Source organism: Mauremys mutica, chromosome 6 (genome assembly GCF_020497125.1).
Source record: "Mauremys mutica isolate MM-2020 ecotype Southern chromosome 6, ASM2049712v1, whole genome shotgun sequence".
NCBI lineage: Eukaryota > Metazoa > Chordata > Testudines > Geoemydidae > Mauremys > Mauremys mutica.
In genome coordinates, this window is record NC_059077.1 from 98,094,605 (window position 1) to 98,120,097 (window position 25,493).

A 25,493-nucleotide genomic window follows, 5' to 3' on the forward strand; every position below is an offset into this window, starting at 1 on the left:
TGGAATGGAAATATTAATTTTGAGATTCTACATATGACAAAACATATACAATGTATGACCTTGCATGGGGTTAGCAGGTGCTCAGCACCATCCAGGATTTTGCCCATTGAAATAGCTTGTGTTTTATAATTCATTTATTGTGAGGAATAATGGGAAAGAAAGTCTCTGCTGATCACTGACTCGAGCTAGCACAGCTAATCTTTTAAGTCAGGCAAGAGAAGCAAGTAAAACTGGATTCTACCCCCACAAATTACCTCTCTCCTCAGCCCTGCAAAGTAACAAAATGATAACTGCTGTGGGCAGCCTCTGGTTACCCAGTGAAAATATGGCAAGCATCTGGGGTTAACTTAAAAATACCTATTTTGAGAGAAAACAGATGGGGAGATATTGAAGAGTCATCTACAGTCTTGAGCTAGCATGTGCTTCGGAGGCCCTGTCCTGGATTGGGGGTAGTACCAAGCTGTATTGTCTCAAAGGAACTATGCAAAAAAGCAGAAACTCAGTGCCTAGGGAAGCACTGAAAATGGTTGTACCTCTTTAAGGGGTGCAGCATATTTCTCCCTGCACAGTGTGGGGAAGGCAAAACCTCCTTTTGAGTCCTGTGTGCTTCTGCAGGAGTAACTTAGAAATAGTCCCCATGCTTCACTGCGTGCAGGGGTTGCAATTCTATCTGGCTCACATGTGAGCCACATAAGGGGAAAGTCATCTTATTCCCTTCCCTACTCTGTCCTGCATACATGTGAAGTATGCTAGTTAGAACAAAGTCCGTGGATAATTAAATCTGTAAAATAACTGTTGATTTTCAAACCATTACCTAAAACACATTTCTGTTAAACCAATGATCCTAGCTCTGTTTCAGCTATAGTGCTACTGCATGACCTGATCGTATATATTTTACTGTGGTTGGGGTGGGGGGAAACCTCAAGACATAAAAATAACTTTGCAGGGAATATGATGGATCTGCACCAGGAGGGAGAGCCTTCAGAACATGAAACATGCTGGCTAGTTAGATTCCTTCCTAACTCCCACATCACTCAGATAGACACAGTTGCCTCTGCTTTAATCTACTGTTGACAATTGCTGGGAAGGCAAACCTCAGGCTTCTCCAGAGGGTCAAAAAAAGGCTGTTGTCAGTGTTTTACTACCAATACTTTAAGTCTTCTGGGAAACCACACCTTGCTAGTTTACTGTATATTTCAGGGACACTCAAGCCAGTGTTGAGATGTTGCTCAGGAAACAAATTGATATTTAGGCCTATATCCTTAGTTGGTATAAATCAGTAGCTCCATTACCTACAATTGAGGTATTCCAATTTACACCAGCTGAGCATTTGGCCTCATGATAAAATGAACAAGACTAAGAATTTGGGTCATGGTAAAAGGAATTACCTGTGGGGCAAGCTGCTATTCAGTAGGAGTATGGAAGCAGAATCAGGCCCAAAATGTGGGGGGAAACTGATGCACAACATGGCAATTGTCCATAATTTCCCATTGTCAGGATCCCTACAAGGGCAGTCAGGGCCAAAGGTCAGAGCAGGGGCAAACCTGCAGCTGGGAGAAGGAAAGGAGTTAATAGTCAGGTTTCATGCCGGGGTCAATACCTATGTTTCAGGGTCTGACTCAGGAGGTGAAGTTCAAATCAAGCCAAGACCAAAGCCAGGAATTCAGGCGCAATCATGGTCGCTACATGCTGTTGCCTACACACTTCCTGGAGCGCCTCTTGGGTTTATATATGGCAGGGAGACAGCCAGGAGGCTGCTGTCTGTCAATCCCTTGAGAAGGAGTTTCCCAAGATCTGTGTCCACAGCAGGTTATGGTAAGTGGCGCACAAGCTGGATGAAATTGCCGCTGGGTGGCAGCTTGGAGATGCCAGCTGCTGGGTAGCTCTGCAGGCCTGTGTTATAGACCTATGCAGTCTTACACCCATTTTGGAAACTGTGCATTACAGCTATGGCAATTTTAGGCCAAATCCTCCTGCTCCTACTGACGTCAATTGCAAAACTTCCTTTAAATCCAATGAGAGCAGGAGTGACACATTAACCATTGTTCCCATAAACAGACTTGAGAACTACTTGTGTCAGTAAGAATTTGCAGGACTAGGCCCTTTGTGAGGATTATTTATTGCTATACCAACTTCTTGTAGGTAATCAATTTTATATATATTACTGATCCATGGTATCCATATATTATACATTCATTCTCTATTGTGAAAGGCTGAAGCAACATTACTGTCTGAAAAATCGGGAAACACTAGATCAGTGGTTCTCAATCAGGGGTATGTGCACCCCTGGCAGTACGCAGATGTCTTCCAGGGGGTACATTAAATTGTCTAGATATTTGCCTAATTTTACAACAGGCTACATAAAAAGCATTAGCAAAGGCAGGACAAACTAAAATTTCATACAGACAAAATGAGAACGTAAGCAATTTTTCAATAATAGTGTGCTGTGACACTTTTGTATTTCTATCTTTGATTTTGTAAGTAAGTAGATTTTAAGTGAGGTGAAACTTGGGGTACACAAGACAAATCAGACTCCTGAAAGGAGTACAGTAGTCTGGAAAGGTTGAGAACCACTGCACTAGATCACTAACATTTTATCACTATTTCACTCACAATTTATCACCAATTCTATTGTGTACTCAGCTAAGGATAAATAAAGACTCTGGGCCTTACTATTAGAGATGGACTCCTTTTATAATGATTCGATTTTGTGCCTGAAAATAAGCAATAATGTGGGCACAAATAGTCATTAGAAAATTCACTGCCCATTTATGGAGGCAAAAATGGAAGCCACAGAATAGCACAGCTCAGAAATTGAGCATTTACATACAGAGATGCTAAAAGTTATGCAGATGAGCAGAGCTTTATATACTATAGTTTCATACCATTACCAATAGGGCCTAGTCCTGAGTGGTGCTAAGCAGCTCTCCTTGACTCCAATTCCAATTGTAGTTAATGAAGATTTTTGCTGCACAGGACTGTAGGACTGGACTGTGACGAATTAAAGAAACGAGAAGAAACAATTACATCTTGTTTAACTTTGCCATTAAAATCGCTAAACCTATTTTTTATAGTAACTTGTCTTTCTCCAGAGCTATCATAACTTTATTCAGATGACTTTTTATTTGTAAATGTAACAATCCCACCCCCTCTGCTGGATTTCACATAAGAAATAGCTAACATACGATGCAATACTTTTATGTGCTGCCATTGCAGTAATTATTAACGTCTAAATAAATTATGTCATTTAACATCTGTTATTAAACTACATCCACATTTATTGCCTCATAACAATGTTATTACAGATGAAAGCTGAGCAGATGAGCAGCATACATTGTAAACACTAAAAAATGTACAGTGTTTATATAAATATTTGCTTCTCTAACTCTCCATCCTTTTAATTGTGACTATTAACAGCCATCTTAACTGCAACATAGACAAGATGTCTAACTTCCATTCCCATATAAATTATCATACTGTTCATATCAAATAATATTTGTAATTCCAATCTCATACTTCTTGGAAGTGTCAGAGCTTGGGTCTAGGCACAGAAAGAATTGTGTGCTAGTAACCTCAAGAAAAGGCTTCTTAGGCAAAATCAGGCAATCTGTGGGGCCTACCATTGTCCCAAAGCCACCATGACCCCACGCTATTACCCTTACTCTCCTTGGAGAGGTGTCAGTTTTCAGAGTTAAGATGAATGGGGCAGTTGGCACTTCTTGAAGCTATTTTTCAAGCTCCCTGCAGGTTCAGGTAATCACGGGTTTCACTTGAATCACATTTTCAAGCTTTTCTTTGCAATCATAAAAATTAGACAATTTTTAAAAGTGAAAGCTGAAATTCTGATCTGATCAGGTGATTCCAGGAATTAGGGTCCTAGGCATAAGCACTATAGGCCTATGTCTTAATCCAGCCCTGAGGAAGGAAAAATCAAATACTTTGTGCTGCAGCAGCATCTCCTCCTTACCAGGATCTCAAAGTGCTGTAAAAACATTATCTAATTAATCCCCACAATACCCATGAGAAGTAAATACTATTAATCTACTTATAATGATGAGGAAACTCAGGCAGAGAAAGGTGAAGGCCAACATTTTGTGATGGGCTAAAGAGTGCTCCAAAAATAGCAGCCGCTGCTTGTAAGAAAATGAGTCACAATGGCTTCTGCACACACTCCTGACCATATGACAAACAATTCCGAACACAGAGTCAGAAATAATACCATCTCACTGATTTGACCAATCATAACCAGCCCAACTTGATAATAAAAAGAAATGTGAAAATTTGAAGCCAATGTTTTGCTGTCAGACTAACAGGGGAAAATATTGTACACTATTTCATGGAAATTTTGAAAGATTGCTCCAAATTTGTAAGTCTTCTACACGCATGCAAATAGGCAAATTCAGACCAAAACCACAGTCTGCATAAACACTACATTCTGCATTTTGCCAGTTCTTTATGGTTTTAATGGAGCAGTTGTATAAAAATTGAGCATGTTTTCCCATAGCCTATCCTGTAAATGTAGTTATCAAAACAAAGCATAAATATAACTTTCAGAGCATAAGTAAAATAAACTACCCACAACCGGTGAAGATCCTGCAGGCCTACTTCAGAAAGCTTGAAAGCTCACTGCCATTTGCCCATTAGTCTTAAAATAAAAAGCAAGCCAGAAAGCTGCTGAGAAACATACTACGCTGAGCCAGCCAGTGCACTGTCAGCATGGGAACTAACAGATCTAATCCCTCCATTGCTGAAATGAGATAACATAGCGTTCAGAATGAGATCATTGTGTCAGTGTTGTTCTGTATATGATTTCCTTGGTGTGCCTAGAGGGTGGAGACAGAGTGCGCAGATTGAGAGATAGCTAATTTAAATTACCTTTCTAATCAGCAAAACGTTAAAAAATATCATACTATATCCTATTGTGCTGTCCTTGTCCAGCTTTTACATAGAATTAATTATAAATATGTATCTTCCAAGACAAGGAAAAAAATCAACTAAATACCCCAACAGAATAAAAACAGAAGCATTTCTTCCTATCTCTGTCTCTGTCTTCTCCCCACTCCCAAGGTTTTATAAATAAAACTGCATTGTTTTTAGATCTGTCTGAGGAAGAAAGGCAGCAGCACATATGTTTTTCTTTTAACTTAAGCTGTTTTAGGGGGAAGGAAGGTGTTTGGTTTTATCTTAAAGTGAGATCAGTTGGCTGGAAGGAATAACTCTGATCCCAGAACAAAAGGAAAGCAGCACATTTAAACACTTAATTTAGTTTGACCCTGAGCTACTTTTCCCTTGTATGTTGACTCCTCTCTGTAAATCTGCCTATTCCCACCTCTGGAACATGGCCAGAATTCATCCTTGCCTTGATCCTGTCTCTGCTGAATCCTTAATCCCATCTTGTTTTAACTTTACAGAATCCTTAATCCCATCTTGTTTTAATTTTGCAGTTCCCGCATTTATGGTCTTCTGACTAGATGCCTATTATCTGAAGGGACTTGAACAAAATCTGAGTAAATGGGCTTTGTTCAAGAGATCTCTATGGGAGAAAAGTACCTTCAAATCCAAGGCCACAGAGCAACAGTACGACCATTACAAATAGATATAATTTCCCCATTCTCCTCTTAGATTGTCGCATTAGCCACACTTTTTCATGTTCCGTAAATCCCTGGTTCACACTGCTACAGAACCAGCCACAATGTACACAGGAAGCAGAATTTCCCAAAGTGGCTTCTCCGTTGCCTGCCTTGTTGCTATGTGAAACTTCCAGGGTTCTGCTATGTTTAAGGATTTCCACACTTGGGGTGGGGAGCGGGAGGATGACAGCATTTTGGTTAAATTTTCAGGGAACTGTAATACAGGAAATCTGTCCATATTTGCCCATAATTTGTCGCCTCCAGTGAGCTTCTCTCCATTTCTGAATCCAATATACATTACCTTCCTATTTAAACTCTCTGACTTGCTGCTTCTGTGGCCACTTATTCTGCTGGTCATTTTCCCAGTCTTGACCTCTTCTCTGTATATGTTTTGGAATGAGTAAAAGAGTTACTACATAAACACCTTAAGGGGAAGCTCTGCTACTCACCCCTTTACAGTATATACATGAGATGTTAGTCTGCATTGTTCTTCCTGCTTGGTGTTAATGAAATTAGTTGAAGAGTGTCTCCGCATACGTATAATTCACATTGCAGCTTTCCAACAAGAAAGCATAAGATTACTACACTCTGCCCTCTCCCACTGACTGTCTGCAGTTGGGTGTCACTACGTCTCTTGAGATGCCCCATCCGAAGTTCTCTGACCTCATCAGTCATAGCCACCAATTGACTTCCTTCTCCAAACCTTACCATGAAACCTTCCTATTCACTTTATCATATGACTGTCATTAACCTTCAACCACTGTACCGTTCCTATCAGAACTTTCATTTGCATGTTTACTGTTTTTTAGCTCTCTTAGCTTATTTTCTATCCCCTCTCACTACATTCCTCCTTTCTGTAGGCCTCTGTACCCAGTGCTATAAAGAGACTGGGGAGTGATAACTCAGTGGTTTGAGCATTGGCCTGCTAAACCTAGGATTGTGAATTCAATCCTTGAATCCTTAGGGATCTGGGGCAAAAATCTGTCTGGGGATTGGTCCTGCTTTGAGCAGGGTGTTGGACTAGATGACCTCCTGAGGTCCCTTCCAACCCTGATATTCTATATCTTTAATCTTATTGTCACTGTAAAGTGTTCGATGAGGATTAACATGAAAAAATAAATGGAATTTAATAAAGAAAAAGGAGGGAAAAATCAGCAAAGGAAAGTGATAGTATATGTTTTGATTAAGAGTCTGTATCTTACGTAATTTTTAGTTACTTCATATTAGGATGCTATTCTTTCTGAGGTGATTGTATAAGAATCTGCAATATTGATAATAACTTGTTTTATTTTTGGTGGGAGGTGTTTATGCTACACTCTGTTCTCTAATGCCTTGATTCTTGCCACACTTACCCACGCTGGAATTACACAAAGAAAGGTACTACTCACCATGAACAACAATGGCACAAGCAGGCCCTAACTGATCTGGGAAATCTAAAAAGTCATGGCCAGCTTAAAACAGTGCAGGAGCTTGTGCTCTGAGGTCTGCACAGTGTAAGTCAATGCACGTAGAGCAGAAAATATTTTAGTCAAGAGTCACTACGTGAATATGATAAGCAGCATTCTGCCCTTCAACATTTAGTTATATATCAGAAAAATCAACTTCATGGCTCAGTCCTGATTCCCTTAATCCACTCCACTGTGTGCAAAAGGAACAGGGGCGGCTCTAGGATTTGCGCCGCCCCAAGCAGGACGGCACGCCGCGGGGGGCGCTCTGGCGGTCGCCAGTCCCGCGGCTCCGCTGGACCTCCTACAGGCGTGCCTGCGGAGGGTCTGCTGGTCCCATGGCTCCGGTGGACCTCCCGCAGGCACGCCTGCAGATGCTCCACCGGAGCCACACGACCAGCGGACCCTCCGCAGGCACGTCTGCGGGAGGTCCACCGGAGCCGCGGGACCAGCGGACCCTCCGCAGGCATGCCTGCGGGAGGTCCACCGGAGCCGCCTGCTGCCCTCCCGCGGGACGCCGCCCCAAGCGTGCGCTTGGCACGCTGGGGTCTGGAGCCGGCCCTGAAAAGGAAAGCAAGATTGGGCTCTAAATTATTATCTGTATTAAATGTACATATACTTAAGTGTTGAGTAATATACTTTATGATGTTTCTCTGACTGCTACAAGCTGGAACAGGGCAACAGGAGATGGATCATTCAATAAATTGCCCTATTCTGTTCACTCCTTCTGAAGCATACTCCTTCTGTTCACTCCTTCTGAAGCACCAGCCACTGTCCGAAGACAGGATACAGAACTAGATGGACCACTGGTCTGATCCAGTATGGCCATCCTTAAGTTCTAATGTATATTTTAAAAATATTAATATAAATTAATTATATTATAGCAGTTGTGAGGCCAAAGTAGAGTTATACATTTGAGATGGATCAAAACTGAATTATATGCCTCCAGCTGCTTCCTAGTAGTGCTGGTGGGTTGGTTACCCAACCATGCAATTAACTGTACAAATCCACATCAAAATGTTTGGAGCTTGAATTAATTACCTGAACATGACTCACTGAGATTAGAACAAGTATTGTCTCTTCAACATTTAGCACGGCTGCCAGAAAATAAAGAAGTGAATTAAGAAAACATTAGAAGGAAAGGAATTAAAAGAAGAGCTGTCAGAAGAAGGGAAGAGGTACTTAATGATGCTATGTACTTTCTCCTCTGTAATTGCCCTCTCTCTTGCTCTCACACCTCCCTAAACTACTGGTATCTAGTGAGTTTTGCAAACGAGCCAGAAATAGCACACCCATGCAGTTTAAAATATTTTGTTCTTATATGTTTCATTGTACTTTGTTTTATTCAGCTTGTAAGCAGATGCCCCGTTTTCAGGAGATCATCACAGTTTTTGTGGAGATAAAGGAGTCTCAGATTATCTCTCACTTCCTTCTTGTTCAGACCTCTGAGGTGTAAATTAGAAAGGCAGTGCATCCAGTATACCTCTAAGTACATTCCACTTATTTTAGCATCTACAACCTATTTCAAAAGTAGGTCTTCTAACATGAGAAAAGGAACCAAACTTGGCCCCACTGAAGTCAATACAGTTTTTTCATTGACTTCAGTTAGGTTTAGAATTTCACCCAACAAGGTTCAGGATACGGATTCAAGTTTCACAGTGGGTCCTTATCTCTATAGTGAACCTTGTATCAAGCACTTAGAGACTGAAGTTCTGATCCAGACAGGTCCACTATTTGGACTAATATATAGTATACACATGAATATTCTAAGATGTACATACATATGCAAAACAAGTCTCTGCTTCCTTTATCCATTTTTGGGATTTACACAACCCTTTCAATTAAAAAACAATATTTTCAAAAGTTGTGTGGGTGGGAGGGGGACATTTTCAAACACTTTGGAATTCTACTGGTACATATAGGAAAAATCTCTTTGAAATGGCCTGAATAATTTTAAGAACTCTGGCTTAGACTTCAGCTTTTTCAAGCCAGTCTCAGTGAAGTACCTGATCAAGTTATTCCTATCACAGCATTCAGTGACTGTTGTGAGAATTTTATCATTGTTGTATTTCAAATTCTATTGATCTGCCCAAAGATCTTCTGCAAACCTCACTGCAAACTTTTAGCATCAGTTTCTCATCTTGGATGAAGGACGCAGCCTCTGTTGTCTTGAAGGGGAGCCTGGCTCTCATCTCTGAAGACAGCAATTTGTTCTTAATTTTCAAACTCTATATGCCATATTACATATCTCAATCTACATATCTATACTACAGAGCATTCTGCAAAATTCATGTATATAATAATTCTGTCTTCCTTGCCCTGGCCTGCACTGGTATTTTTTCATCCATCAGAATAAAATGATCACTGTTATATCAGGAGCACATTCAGCACATACACCATTTTTATCAGAGATAAAAGTAATTCCCCACTGTACATTTTGTGTTTTATCTACCCATGTTATGTTAGATCATTTTTTAAAAAATGTTTAACAATATAAGCATTTAGTATATTTATGTCAGTTTCTTTTATCGCAGAGAAGTTAACAGCAAATTCATTCCTGATCATGCTCGCTACCTTCATTTGTCTCATACTTTCTCCTTCTCCTTAAATAAACACATATGTCTACACTAGGTGCTAGTATTGTGTGGACATACTCGTGCTAACTCTCATTGAGCTAGCATGCTAAGAATAGTAGCATAGCTGTGGTTCCATGGGTAGCCGCATGGGCTGGGCAACCCAAATACAAACCCGCCTGATCGCTGGGGGTATGTATTTGGGGAGGTTAGCATGTACAGCCACTGCTCATGCTACGACAGCTACACTACTATTCTTAGCATGCTCGTTCAGATGAGAGCTAGGAGGAGTATGTCTATGCAAGCTGGGGAATCACACCCCTAGTTCATAGCATTGATGTAGCCACAGATGCTCTACTTCTGTTCTCTTTAACCTTTCCCCCTAACTCACTCCCTTACTACTCTTTTCCTGCATGACTGGTCTTCATTTTTTGTTTTCATCCCAACTCATTTCTTCTTCCCTTTCTACTGTTCATCTGACGCTATTTACATATGTACATTGTTACTGAAAGCTAACCACCAAACTTTTAATTTCTCTCAGAGGGTGGCGACTTGAAATACAAAGCAACATAAAACATATAAGTAAGTGCATGTTCATCCAGTGGTTCCATGGTGATAGTAAACAATGGAGAGAGCTGTAAAGGTGGCCACCATTAAACACTCACAGGGATAATGGCTGTTTCTCTTGATGAAAAGAACAGCTTTCACAAGTAGCAGCAGCAGAAGTGATGGCTTTAAAAGAGAGAGAGAGAGAGAGAGAGAGAAAATTGGCTTTGTCTCTGTTTAGTAAAGAAACAATTTTAGAACCTCAGTTGACGATATGGGTCCATCCAATAACCAACACCATCATATTTCACTAAGCCTGAGACGATGAATTTTATAAAGACAGCCCTATCAGCTCCAGATTTATAGCCTCACATCCACTTTATTTTTACAATAGTTTTTTAAATGATTTTTTCCTTGTGGCTCCTTAGATGATAAACTCTATTTACTGGACAGCATCTCATAAGTTATTTCAGATAATTTCAATATAAACCCAGGCTGAATGCCAGTTTTTGATGCTTTAAAAGGCCATCCACTTTTATTCAAGTTCCATTTCCTATTCCTGCAGCATATCCTATTGCCCATTCATAAGCAGATGCCTTAAAGGCATCCCAAATGCAACATGGTGAATGAGTTGAGCTAGAATTACACTCAGCAAACTGAATGATTCTCTTACCCACATACTCATAAAAATCCATCAACAGAGAGATATTACATTTTCATCATCTATTCAGAGAAGTTTCTACATCCAAAAAGCAATTGTCAGCAACCCAGTCCAAGTATGTGCAATGCTACATACTGCACACTTTCATGTCTCAAAATGGCTGTAACGAGTTAGGTATGTTCTGAGTTTCCAACACAGAACTGAACCCAGGGACAGTTAAATAAATAATTTTTATTTTTTTAAATTTAAAAATAAGAAACATCCTTGCTTTCTTCACTTTCCCTGACCAGCCTCCTTAAAGAAGTGAGTATTAAGGAGGCATAACTAGAGACAATTTATTGTAGCTGAGGCAAAAAATTCTTGACTAGGATTTACTTAGGATTCACAGTTGAAATATATTTAGCTAACAGGCTCTGACCTAGTGTCAGGGAGGGAGAGGACTATCAACCAGTTCACTCCTCTAGAAAGATTTATGAATTAGCATTATTCACCAAAGACTGACAGTCACCTACCTGCAATTACTCCTTCTGGTAGGGACTTTATCATCAGATTTTCTAAATGATAAATACCCAATACTCATTTCAATACATCAAAATTGAAATAAAAGTTTAAATTAATTATTTTCTTTAATATTCTTTCCCACCCAGCCAACTATACATTGTAATTTCATTGTAAGTATATATGAAACACATGCAGAAAAACAGAAATTATTTTAGTAATATAACAAACTGAGACGATCCCAAAGTGCTCAGAGAATTGACTCTAGGAGTACTGAAAGCCTACTGAATTGCCAATGTTTACACAGACCAAACGAATGGAGGAGTCTATAACATAATGTTTCCTGGGAGGTTTAAAGTATACATTTTACTCTCTCTCCTTTTAGCAATGTCTTAAAAGGCCATGGGTGGCTTGAACATTTCTTTGATAGGATAACGAGTCTTGTGGAGAAGTGGTGGATGTAGTATACCTAGACTTTAGTAAGGCATTTGATATGGTCTCGCATTATATTCTTATCAATAAACTAGGCAAATACAACTTAGATGGGGCTACTATAAGGTGGGTGCATAACTGGCTGAATAACTGGCAGAGAGTAGTTATTAATGGTTCCCAATCCTGCTGGAAAGGTATAACAAGTGGGGTTCTGCAGGGGTCTATTTTGGGACTGGCTCTGTTCAATATCTTCATCAACGACTTAGATATTGGCATAGAAAGTATGCTTATTAAGTTTGCAGATGATACCAAACTGGGAGGGATTCCAACTGCTTTGGAGGATAGGGTCATAATTCAAAACAATCTGGACAAATTGGAGAAATGGTCTGAAGTAAACAGGATGAAGTTTAATAAAGACAAATACAAAGTGCTCCACTTAGGAAGGAACAATCAATTTCATGCATCCAGAATGGGAAGAGACTGTCTAGGAAGGCATACGGCAGAAAGGGATCTAGGGGTTATAGTGGACCACAAGGTAAATATAAGTCAGTGTGATGCTGTTGCAAAAAAAGCAAACCTGATTCTGGGATGGATTAACAGGTGTGTTGTGAGCAAGACATGAGAAGTCATTCTTCCGCTCTACTCTGTGCTGGTTAGGCCTCAACTGGAGTATTGTGTCCAGTTCTGGGCACCACATTTCAAGAAAGATGTGGAGAAATTGGAGAGGGTACAGAGAAGAGCAACAAGAAGATTAAAGGTCTAGAGAACATGACCTATGAAGGAAAGGTGAAAGAATTTGGTTTTTTTGGTTTGGAAAAAAGACTGAGAGTGGATATGATAGCAGTTTTCAGGTATCTAAAAGGGTGTCATAAGGAGGAGGGAGAAAACGTGTTCATCTTAGCCTCTAAGGATAGAACAAGAAGCAATGGGCTTAAACTGCAGCAAGGGCGGTTTAGGTTGGACATTAGGAAAAAGTTCCTAACTGTCAGGGTGGTTAAACACTGGAATAAACTGCCTAGGGAGGTAGTGGAATCTCCATCTCTGGAGATATTTAAGAGTAGATTAGATAAATGTCTCTCAGGGATGGTCTAGGCAGTATTTGGTCCTGCCATGAGGGAGCTGCTTTGGGCTCGATGACCTCTCGAGGTCCCTTCCAGCCCTAGAATCTATGAATCTGTGTATTGTGCCTGTTCTATATACAACAGTAAACAAACAGGGCCAGATTATGGCTTTTTAGCCAAGGCCTGCATAAAGGGTAAGGATGAGCAACTTTGCCAGTGGGAGCCCCTAGAGCAGTGGTTCTCAACCTATTTACCATTGTGGGCTGCATATGCAGCTTTCTGTTATGTGGGCCTCACCCAGACGATATATATACTACCTGTATGGCCCTGAGGATGTCACATGGGCCACAGCTGTGTGCTGATTGGGCTGCAAGTGCCCATGCGCCACAGGTTGAGAACCACTGCCTTGGAGGAATTCTGGCTGGTTTTGCCAAAACCACCTTTGTGGCCCTATCAGCTCTGCCACTGTTTGACACTGTATGGAATGTGCTCCCTTTTGCACCCAGCTAGCTGCTTTGGGCAGTGTAGAGTTAGAAGGCAGAGCTTTGGACCTTATCTCATTAAATTCTCCTCAAGTCCTTTCTGAGCCTTTCAGAATACTGTCATCAGCTGTGCTAGCCTGGAGCACTGTCCACACTCGCCAGTTAGATTGTGCCTCACTCCCGCACAGGAGCATAAAGAAACACCTCTCTTCCACCTTTATGCACCTACACAAAGCCAGGAACGTCTAACCCATATTCCTGGGCCCTATCCGACTACACTTGGATACAATGGGAGTCATCAAATATGTTTGGTTGAGATTTGCATCCAGATTTAAATAGATAGGTACATTTAAAATATCTCAAGTAAGTTTGAAATAAGATTTAAATTTTAAATAAGAAAGCAAAATATTTTACCAATATGAAAAAAAAATATTTCTGAGATCTTTGCCAAGGATATACTTCCTATTTAGGCATAGTAATCTTCAGAGCTATATACAAACAATGAAGCAAATTTCTGCACTAGGACTAAATTCTGTAAACACTTTGATTTTGAACAAAACAGTCTTCATCAAACCATGAGACTCCATAACATGAGTGTGAACTGGGTGACCTCATTGCTGTTGTCAGCACTGCTTAAATCCCTACACTGAACTGTGCTCTATTTTAGGGACATGATAGAAGGGTATCTTTCACGTCCCAAATATTACATCTTGCAGTTTTCAACCCAGCTTTTACTTCAGTGATGTTTGCAATTAAGGAAAGATCACCAACTGAAAAAATCCTAAATTAAAATGAAGGTAGCAGTCAAACTGTGAGAGAGACCTGTCAAAGGGTCAGGCTGAGAATGGTATCTACTGTGTTTAAAATTACCATATACAGTCAGATTGGCCAGAATCTCAGCAAATAAGATTTGACTTCTCTGGAGCTATGCTGACTTATACCACTGAGGTTCTGGCCCAGCTAATCATGCACTGTTGATTTTGATCTCACCTGTCACACTTTTCAGTCTCCTTTTATATATATATAAATATATATATATATGTTATATATATATATATCTCATTTGGAAGGTTTTTGACAATGAGTTGACTCAATTGCCATCTAAAATTGCAGTCCTGTATCAAGAGAGATGAAAACTTGTAGGAAATGTCTCATAAAGGGGCCAAAGCATATTTCTTTGCTACTTTATACCTTTATACTTTTTCACTCAGTCACAGAATCGCTTGTTTAAAATATTGCTGATTATATTCAATTTTATTTTAAAAATTTAATCTGATGTTTTACTGAAGCTATAACTCCACTCTGAAGTGAAGCAGGGAGCCTAGATGGGCTTTGATAACAATAATAAGATTTAACCAGTCTTCCTGCCAAAAAAGCATTTCCTAATCTTTTTCATTTATTGAATTTATATAGTTCACTTTCTATAGTTGCTGTAAGAGAAGATCATCCAACCTTTGTAAAGTAATTCTAATTCTGATCTCCCCTGGCCAATTAGAAATTGAGTGCTCTTCATTTTACACCAGTTGTTGAGCAAATTGAGTTAATGAAGCTGTCTCTTCTGAATCTTCTGAATTAAAAAAAAATGAAAAAAATCTACCATTTTGACCCCTTTATGCCCGATTGGCTGTGAAGTGCACAATAAGCGATAGCTGGGAAGTGTTATTTTCTACCCAGCTTAGTGCAAAAAGCTCTGATAAATAGCAACAATAAAGGCTTCAAACATTACAATCAATACTTAATGGAATAATGTAAATCCAGCCCATGTATGACTTGGAATTGTGTTCTCTTGCAAAGAGGAAAAGATTGATGCGCAGTAGCAGAAGTGCATTTTTTTTTCTGAAGTCAGAGCCATAAGGAAGACACAATAATGTGCTAAAGTTGCTTTGCTTGTATTGTGGAAGTATTGCTATTTTTTTCATCTAGGTTTAAAAGGAGCTGGAGAGACATTGTGGTTCCCAGGGCTCTGTAAAAAACAAGTTAATGGTATTCTCAGTCTTTAGACACATTTACACATTCTCCATCTGCTTCGGAGGAAAAAAAACCCCAGATTTCAATAACAAAAATTGTACAGATCTGCCTTGAGGCAACAGAAAATGCATGTGATAAGGGAATTGCCATGAAGCGCAAAGGAGTATTTAGGTCTTAGTGCTTATTGACTGGAGACAGTAAAGGAGATGTGAAGGATGTGTGAAAAATCCTAAATAAAAGAGCTAGAATAACATATAATATGGATAAGAAAATGTACTTGAAAGTGCCAAAACTGTCATACAAAAGAACAGAGTGAGTGGAGGAGGGGAAAGAGAGCTATGTATGACAAGAATGAAGATAAGCAATATTCTACATCCAGAGCCTGATTCAAGAGACATACAGCACTCTGCGCTTCAATCATTTGAGTACATTACACCAATTCAAATGAAGTTTAAAATGCACAAATCTTACTTTCCTCTTCTCCTTTTCCTTACCTCTATTGAGATAGATTCTACTCTGTGATGAGGTCAGGCCCAGAGTCAGTTTGAAATGATAAAGACCTGGAATATGCAGACTTGGAGGACAGTGAAAACCAAAATACTGCAAATATGTCATGTTGTTAAGATTCCAGGATCATAACTGAATTGTAAGCATGTTTAATATTTGGTAATTGTTCACAAATATTGCATTAGAAGAGTATAGGGTATTTAGTCACAAAATAAACCAATATTATAGCAGACATGAAGAACGCACATTTTAATTAAAGTTTAACCACATTTTTCAATTCCATGTAATTTTCTCAGGAAAATTCTTTGTGGGCAGAAATGTTCCATGACTGGTCTCAGTCCAAAGCTTTCTGGAAAGTTTGAGCAAAATTAGTTCTGCCATTTTTGAACTATTCAATCCTGGGGGGGAAAACTGTTTTTCACAAATAATCTGACACACACACACACACACTCCAAATGCAAAACAACTGAAGTTAGAAACTTCTCCCTTCTCTTGCTTTGTTCATCCAAGTTTCAAGCCTAGCTTGGAAAATAAATTTCAGAAGTTTTAAAGTTATGAATATTTAAAGTCACCTGTTTTGCAGATTTTTTTTCTAGTGTCCCAATGACTCTTGTGTCAGAGTTATCCCAGTTCAGGAAGCACTTGCTGAATTTAACCACCCATAAACTTTAAAACTACTGGATCAGTTCTCTTTGATTTTTAAGTCTTAACACCTATAAAAAAGCCAAGTTTGAAGAAAAATGGTCCTTTATCTGAGGCTTAAGGTTAAGAATGGTTGAAATCAGCAAATGCATCCTCATCAGAGGCAACCTTAACAAGTGATTCCTGGATTTCAGGATAGCAATGCTGGAACCTTCTGGAACACAGGTGCCATCTTGCCAACATCTTAAAAACATTTATCAGTCCTACTAACCACCTCCCCAGGAAATTCCCTTATTTGTGTGTTCCTCCTTTATCTGTAGGCACAGTTTTAGGACATAACCTCATTCCCTGATCCATTCCATTGAAAAAACATGGGGTCTGAGATGAAAACTTTTTGAGGGAGCCCCTTGTTAAAACTTTGGCCTCACATCACTGCATGGCACATTTGGGCATCCTCAGATGGAAGATGTTACAAAATTATGTAAAAAACATACAGGCTAAAGCTAAGCACATTGCAGGCAGCTGTTTTGCTGCCTCCTACTGCCTCACAGTTCTACAAATACATTTCAGTCATGACACCACCCCTTGCACCACCTCTGTTGTTCCAGTCCTTCAGTAGAACTTGGCTATGTCTATACCACAGAGCCTAAGCGGGCATAGCTATGCCTGCATAGCCCCCTTGTGAGGATGCAGCCTATTCCAACAGAAGGAACACCACCTCCCTGAACAACATTAGCTGCACCGACAGAAGCACTCTTCTGTCCACCTAGCTACGTCTACACTCAGGGTTTTGCTAGCAAAGCTATAACTTTCAGGGGTATGGAATTTTTCCAGCCGTGTCTGACATAGCTATGTCAATATAACTTTAAACTGTAGGCCAAGCCCTTGTCCATGAGGCCAAATGATGCTGTGATTTTGTAGAAAAATGGAAGTTAAAATGAAACCACCAAACTCATTTCAGCTCATGGCCAGTTTCTCTGGTAACTTAATTTTAGATTTGAATATAGGTTTCTAATGCTTTCTAAGCCTCCTGCTTGTGACATTTTGTTTAAAAAGTAGTTATTAATTTAACAAAAGTACCAATTTACCAATATTGAAATTCAGGACGTATCTTCAATATGGCACAAGTAACTGATGCGGCATGCAAAAATGTTAATAATTTTTGAATCTGTACTGTAAAATAGCACTAGAAGGTGCTTAATATGGAAAGCATTGGGTGAAATTTGCTTCATGTGGAGGGTTATTGCAAGACCTTTGGCACAATTTAAGCCCCACAAAGGGGTTGCTCAGCAGTTCTACCTTCTGACCAATTGTATAGGGGTACGTTCCCCGGCACGCTGCAGGAAGGGGCTTCACACTCTTCCCACACAGACTGGTGCAAAAGGCTATGTTGGGGCAGACGAGGGCAGAGGACGTTCTGCAGAACCAGGCTTGTGCAAAACCAGTGAAATCCACCCCTCCCCCGAGTCGACTACTACGTCCAACTGGCCCATAAGATGAAATGTTAAGCCTGTATCCTGGCCCTGGTTTGGGGGTTGGATTTCAGCTCCCCACCCCCTCCACCACACTCCCTGAATACTTGGGCCTTATACAGGTGGAATGAATTTCACCCCAAAGTAGTAAAAGGCATCTTCCACCTACAGAAATCTGATCTCTGCTTTGAGTCAGTTGTGAAACAAATATGGTTAAACCAAAGCTATGCAGGACACAAAGTTATTGAAGGTAAATTCAAGCCAGAGCCAGTCTACGGCTCAAAAATATCTGAAGAGTGGTATATAAAGTCAGTGTGACCACCCAAAGTAAAGCCAGAATATCCTCACTAGCTTGACTCTTCCATCTTTAAGAAAATAATGAAAAAGGTCTCTTTCAAGCTGTTTTAACCCTGCCATATTATTCAGCAATGGAGTTGACACATGGCATCCTCCAGCCTCTGACCTAATTTAACAAAGGGTAGTCCCATGAGACAACCTTTTAGTGACTCTGAGGATGAAGCATAAGAGAGGGATGGGAACTGCAATTCTACCATATGCTATAACATATGTACAGTCAGCTTACATTGCACTGAATTTATGTCAACGTGGGGTCCTCCAATTTAAACATATCACAAGAAATCCTGCCCTTGGTTACACTCCCGCTAACTTCATTCACTTCAAATATACATAGTTGTAGGAAGAATTTGCCCATATGATCATCTCACATATAATTTGCAGCAGGTGTGCCAATAAAAATAGTATATTTTGAATATACAATTAGATCATTTCCTATTATAAATGACATATATATTATAGTACATCATGTATTATAAATGAACCAGATTAAGTACCTTGCATATTTCTTTGCATGTTTAACATTAATGATCCAAATTATTATGATTTATTCATTGTATTATGGTAGTGCCCAAAAGTAATTACATATTTTATAGGAATCCTGTTTAAAGGAACAGTTTGGAAAACCTCCATTTGCCTTCAACTGAGTTATACTCAGGGCCGACTCCAGACCCCAGCGCGACAAGCACGCGTGTGGGGCGGCAGTTGTCATCAGGGGCGGCAGATTGGGCCGGCGGACCTGCCGCAGTCATGCCTGCGGGAGGTCCACGGGAGCCCCGGAACAACCGGACCTGCCGCAGGCATGACTGCGGACGGTTCGCTGGTCGCGCGGCTCGGCTGGACCTCCCGCAGGCATGACTGCGGCAGCTCACCCGGAGCCGCCGGACCAGCCAACCGTCCACAGCTGCGGGAGGTCCAGCCGAGCCGCGTGACTAGCAGACCCTCACCAGTCAAGCCAGCGGGAGGTCCGCTGCTCCCGGGGCTCCGGGGCGTCTCCCGCACATGACTGCTTGGGGCGGCCGAATATGTAGAGCCGGCCCTGGTTATACTCAGAACCATGTGAGGAGCAAACGCATCAGGAATGACACCAATATAAAATGGATTTTGGAAATTTATTTTTGATCTATAAAGCCAAACAGTGATCGCTAACACCGAATTCCATTCTGTGGGCCAGTCTCCGGTGTCGTAGATTATGTTCCAAGAAAGAGGTGCAGCTCAGTGCGGTTTAAATGGGTGTATTTTCCATATTTAGGGGAAACATTTGTAGCAGAAAAACAACCAATATGAAAGTGTAAGATGGAGACTGTGTGGGGTGGGGGAACAGAGATGGCTGCTTTGATACATCCCCTATTGGTTGCTTTTCTTGCCAACATCACACTTTCCAGTCCCCAAACATAGATTCTATTTTCAGTTATACCAATTTAAATGTGTAATCATTTCACTGAAGTAAATCCTAGTGCTACTCCACATATGCACCCTCAGAATTAAGAGCAAAATCTGGTCCTCATTGTGTTGCATCAACTCACACTGATTTATCAAGGTATAACCTACACCTCTCTTTATGTTACCACTGAATTTGGCCCAGCGTTTGTAGGTATATAGTAATATTAAATATATATGTTCCCCATATTTGTGGAACTGTTGACAGCTACATGTCTCTGTCACTGAAAATGCATGATAAAGATCATTGCAGATGCAGTTCACAAAAAGGTACAGAATTCAAAGGCCTCTAAGTGTAAAAGCTAATAGCTGAGTAGGAGCATTGTTTGCATTACTGAATAGAAGTTTGGGAGTCCTGTGTGTTAATCCTGATTTCATGTGGAGCTTTGGGGTTTTTCAATCTCTCTGCCTCAGCTTCCCCATTTTTAAAATAGGAATAATATTTCCTTGCTTACCCACAGAGATTTTGTGAGGATTAGTTAACGTTTGTGTGGTGCCATTAAAGTGCTAAGTATTAGTACTAAGGACTTAAGGTAAGATAATATAATATATTTGAATGGGAGGGTCGTTACCTTCACATAAATTCAATGTAGTGTAAACGGACTGTCCATATGTTATAGCATATGGCAGAATTCCAGTACCTCTGTCTATCTTATTCGTTGTCCTCCGAGTCACCAAATGGCAGTTTCACAGGGGGATACTGTGTGAAATTAGGTCAGAGACTGGGTGACTCTGTCTCTCTTCCAGTGCTGATTAACATGAGGTACAAAGACAAATCAAGATGGACTGAAATTTCCCTTTCGACCTCCAGGGTGGGAAAATTGCAACTATTTATAATATAGTCACACAGTACAATATATTTTCAATTAGGGCCAATTTTGTTGCATTTGTTTTAAATTGACCCAGACAGCAGAAGAAGATTTTATTTTCTGGGTTTCTTGAAGCTAGTAGAAATAAAGGATTTTTCTCCAAAACTAATAACTAACGAATGAAAACAATTAAGCCATTAACGTTAAAGTCCCTTATTTTAGTGTTGTTAAAATCCCTTTAGGAACTGGGGTGTCTATGGCATATTTTTAAAGAGCTAGAACTCAAAATTAACTTCTTGGATGCACTTTATATTTTGGTGAAAGACCCTTTGTGTCTGTGTTGACAGTCCCTACAACATATCAAATCCCAGTCTTGTCCTATTTTAAAGGTGATCCAGAAGTAAGCTATGCTTGATATCCTGTGCTTCTGCGTACCACTGTACACTACAACTATATAAATATAGTAAAAAATTATTACTATTTCATAAAGAAAAATATTTGAAACTGGAAATACTATGAGAGCAAAGGAGAGTAAATTTTGATTTTCTAGTGGTGAATTAGCTGGGTATTGTCACATTGGTATTGAATACTCTCATACTTGTCATAAACAGTTGTCAATAAAATCTGGATTGTATTTTTTATACAAAGTGAGATGGGCACTCAGGTCACTGGGAAACCTGAATTGAACATCTGTGAGCCTTGATTTACACATAGTACGTAGCTTCAAACAAACAAAAATACATTTCCAGGGAGGCTGAAAATTCAATGGGCCACTCTCATGCCCAGATGTCTGATCTGTAATTGATTATGCTTATTTCATGGAGATTTGGTCAAAGTAATGATAGATGCATATTCTCTAGTGCAGGCAAACTACACAATGCACAATTCAAGGGGTTTGGGATGTGGAGCAAAGGTGGTTTAAAGCTCACCTTTGTACTCTGATCATAGTGCTGTTCTGTGCAAGCTAGTCCTTTGCATTGAGTTACAACTGTCAAGGGGCAGCTGAAACATTTACACCAGATAGCAAAAGGCACAGGGAGCCAAAAACACAGCCAAGGATTGGCAGAGCACAGAGCATTTTGGCCAGATCCCCCTTCCCTCCACCCATACCCATTTTCTCTCTTTCACCTACATGATCTTGATGGCACAGGAGGAATGGCTGGTTAATCCAGATTTTCAGACAGAATACATCTGCAGGGCATCACAAAGTATCCACATTGAACCAGAAGAATTGGCCCATAAAGCACAAATAATGGAACTAACATTTTGTGGAAAAAAGTGCCCAAACAGCATCTCATGCTTTAAAGAACTGTCCTTAAACAGATCAGTTAAAGATAATTCATCTAGATGCTCAAGAGACTATAATTAATAGATGCATAGATTCAAAGCCAGAAGGGATCACTATGACCTCCTGCAAAACAGAAGCCATAAAATGTCACCCAGTAATTCCTCCATCAAGCCCAATAACTTGTGGCTGAACAACAACATACCTTCTAGAAAGATATCCAGTCTTAACTTCAAGTGATGGATCAGAAAATGTCTGATTTTCCAGCATACTAAATGTTTGGACTGACTCACAAGAAGCATAGTACCAACTAATTAGACACCACAATGTATCTTTGCAACATTATAGTCTAGCAGAAGGTAGGGTTGAGATTGCTAGACGTGTGTATCTGCATTTTGCTGTGTACGTTCTTTTATTTTACTGTGTTGTGGGCATATTGTATTTTTTAAACATTATGGGCCAATGGTATACTGCTATAACTTTACTGAAACAAATGGAATTACACTAAGAATGTATTTGTCCCATTATGACCTGCGTGGTATGTTGTGACTAAATTCCAGTACTGGTTAAAATATGAAACAACTAGAATTTTCCTCCCAAACTTCACTGACATTGAAGCCAAGATGAACTTTTTTTTGAAGTTCAAAATGTTTCATTAACCCTTTTTTTCCATTTGTGTTTACATCACCACTTTCCAGCCAAAACCAGGACTGAAATATTGTGAAGGGACGATCATCAGGCTATTTCCAACTCTGAATAAATAGTTCAGTCTAGTGATGGGCTACCATCTAATGGTTTGAGGTTTGGTAAGTACCCATAAGTTTGGAGCCCAGCTGTGTGAATCTCTTTTGTTTGCACAATTAAGCTGGAAAATGTGAGAAAACAACCTCACTGATGGATTCCCACTTGCAGCTGGAACCAGGAAGAGAAGCAGCAGGCAAAACTGAAAGATAGTAATGATGAACTCAACTGTGTCTTTTTGTAAGGAACTGCACCACCTCAGAAAGTCACAATGGGTATGTCTACACCGTATTGAGAATCCATGGCACTGAGTCTCAGAGCTCAGTTCAATTGACTTGGGCTCTCAGGGTTTGGGATGCAGGGCTAAAAATTGCAGTGTAGACATCCGGGCTCAGGCTGGCTTGAGACACACTCTCACAGGGTTTCAAAGCTTGGGCTCCAGCCCGAGCCTGAACATCTACAGTAGAATTGTTAGCCCAACAGCCCGAATCCCACAAGCCCGAGTCAACTGACTCAAGCCAGCTGCGGGTCTTTTATTGCTGTGTAGACATACCCATTGACCTCTGGAGAGCATGCCCATGCAGGGAGAGCATGCCCATACAGCATACTACATTCTGCAACCACACATTTTCCACTGGCTTCACACCTCCTCCCCTTCACACATTTAAAGACTGCAGTTATGGGAGCTTGCAACAACTGCAAAGGAAACAAAAAAACCACAGTTGTTGTCAGAAACCCTGAACAGGAAGAATAAGGATGACAGGAGAGGCTGTTGCTTATACACAATAGCTCCACCCCAGACACATATGAAAAGGCACTGGCTGCCATCTGTCTCTAAATAAAAAGTTGTTTACAAATTTTCAAACTTGCTAAAAGGTCTGGTTTTAGATTTGGGATGAAAGTCAGAGTCTTTTACTTATTTATCCAAACTGGTTAGCTTACCCCTAGTTCAGAGACTTTGAGCTGCTTATTTTAACTGAGTCTCTGATTCTTAGGCAAGTGAAGTCTACTTGCTATTGCTCAGTCATTACTAGAGCTATTTGAATAACTGATTTTTTGGTTCACTAGGAATTCCAAATTTAAAAAAATATTTTTTTGGTGAATCAAACAGTCAAAAATTAATTTGGGGTCAACTGAAACATTTCCTTTGACCTGAAATGTTTTGTTTCAGTTTTGAGCCATTTAACATTTACTTTTTAAATAAAATTGAAGGAAATTTTGAAACAAAGCAGTTATTTCAAATTAAATTATTATTTAAAAAACCATTTACATTTAAAAATATATAGGCTTTTTTCCCATGGAGCAAAACAATTAAGCAAAATCATGAAACATTTCAGTTGGACCAAATTTGCCTTTTTCTTTGAAAAAAGTTTCAGCCAAAAATTACATACACCTAATCTGATTTTTAGAAGGGACTGAAATATAATTTATTGGGCCCAGTTAATCCCTGGTGTAACTCCACTGACATCAGTGTGGTGCATTATATTTCAAGCCTTCACCTTAATGTAAACAGGTGACTAAAAGAGGGAAAGGTGATCAGTGCTCTATCTAGAACAACCAAGTCCTAAATGTTACAGGACCTACTGAAATAAAAATGTTTTCCAACTGGCATCGGTCAGAAAGTGACACATGCAGACTGGTAGTTAGCTACCCACGATTCCTTGTGTTCCATTTCACAGAGAGCTTATTGAAAGCAGAACCACTGATTTTGACTTGATGTGGTGAATGTGCCAAAATGAGCTTTAAAAAGGGGTTGGAGGAAGATAGCAAGAATGTGATTGTATAGCACAGTATTTAAACATCACAAATAGTTGCCTCAACTGAGACAGAAATGATGGGGAAACGTCATGTCTGAAAGTCACCATGGGGAGTCTCTCTGACTCTCTGTGTCTTTCTGATGAGATGGAAGCAGCAGGAAATATCCTCTCTGATTTAGTGTTTGACAGTCTGGTGTCTCTGTCAATGGATCCAAGGCACTAAATCCTTGACTGGAAAGTTTATAATTACTTAAGGGTTCTATTTACCAATGAACTGAAAAATATTTCTGAAAAACCTAAGGTTTATTTAAAAATAGACAATATAAGCTGGGTCCAATTCTGCAATTGATTCAGAAAATAACAGGGTAATAACTCTGAGGCTGAATTTCGATAACTACTCCTTTTTTGGTGCCATGAATGTAGGAGTGGTAATCTAAATTCCTTTTGGATACCCCACAGAGTAGGAGAACATCCAACTCAAAAGCAAACAATATAGGTGCTTCATTTGCTAGGATGAATGGGCCCTAGTACTCATAATGCATCCTTTAACACTGACAGCTACAGTAAAAAAAGAAATCTTTATTAGAACTGGCAGAAAGTAAAGGCCAAATACTCCAGGCATAAAGGCCTAGAGGACAAAGGTACTTAGGCTTCTAAGACCCAGTTTTAGGCATCACTGCAACCCACAAAACTCTCACTCGGGTGCTGTCTAACTCTGTAGGCACCTATGTTTTTGCAGTAAAAATTCTCTAGGTGTTTAACTTTCAGCCACTGGACAGGTACACTGCTGCCCCACTCTGGGAACCTCTCTCCTACCTAAATCCCAGAGCAATCCACAAACTAGGGGAAGATAAAGCTTTGTCCACCTAACTTGTGTGTGGGGCCCCAATCCTGTAGTGTGCTTAGAGGCCACCTACCCTCTCAGGTCCCATTCAAAATCTCTCTGGAGAAGGAGCAGAAGATGGTAGTGGTAAAGAGTAATTGGAGCAGGGGGTCTGGACCCTGGTCTCTCACCTCCCAGGTGGCCTAACCACCAGGCTACAGAGTCATTCCCCCACTCATTCTCTCTCTGGCCCAAAGATCCTAAATATTTATACACAATGGAAATGCTTCAACAGGAGAGGTTGGGGGAACCACAAATCAGAATATCCCATAGCTCAATGGTCAGAGATTCTCCTTAGTGGTGTGGG

At 40.1% G+C, this 25,493-nt stretch overlaps 1 long non-coding RNA gene across 4 annotated transcripts in view; it reads right to left on the bottom strand.

Moving 5' to 3' along the window:
• LOC123373019 overlaps window positions 1-25,493 on the bottom strand; it is a 211,247-nt gene that overhangs the window by 103,165 nt on the left and 82,589 nt on the right. For all 4 annotated transcript variants that reach the window (XR_006580523.1, XR_006580520.1, XR_006580522.1 and 1 more), the window contains 2 exons: window positions 10,314-10,380; window positions 2,886-2,991 (listed from right to left, as the gene is read on the bottom strand). This is a non-coding gene — a long non-coding RNA (uncharacterized LOC123373019). The remainder of the gene's footprint in view (window positions 1-2,885; window positions 2,992-10,313; window positions 10,381-25,493) is intronic.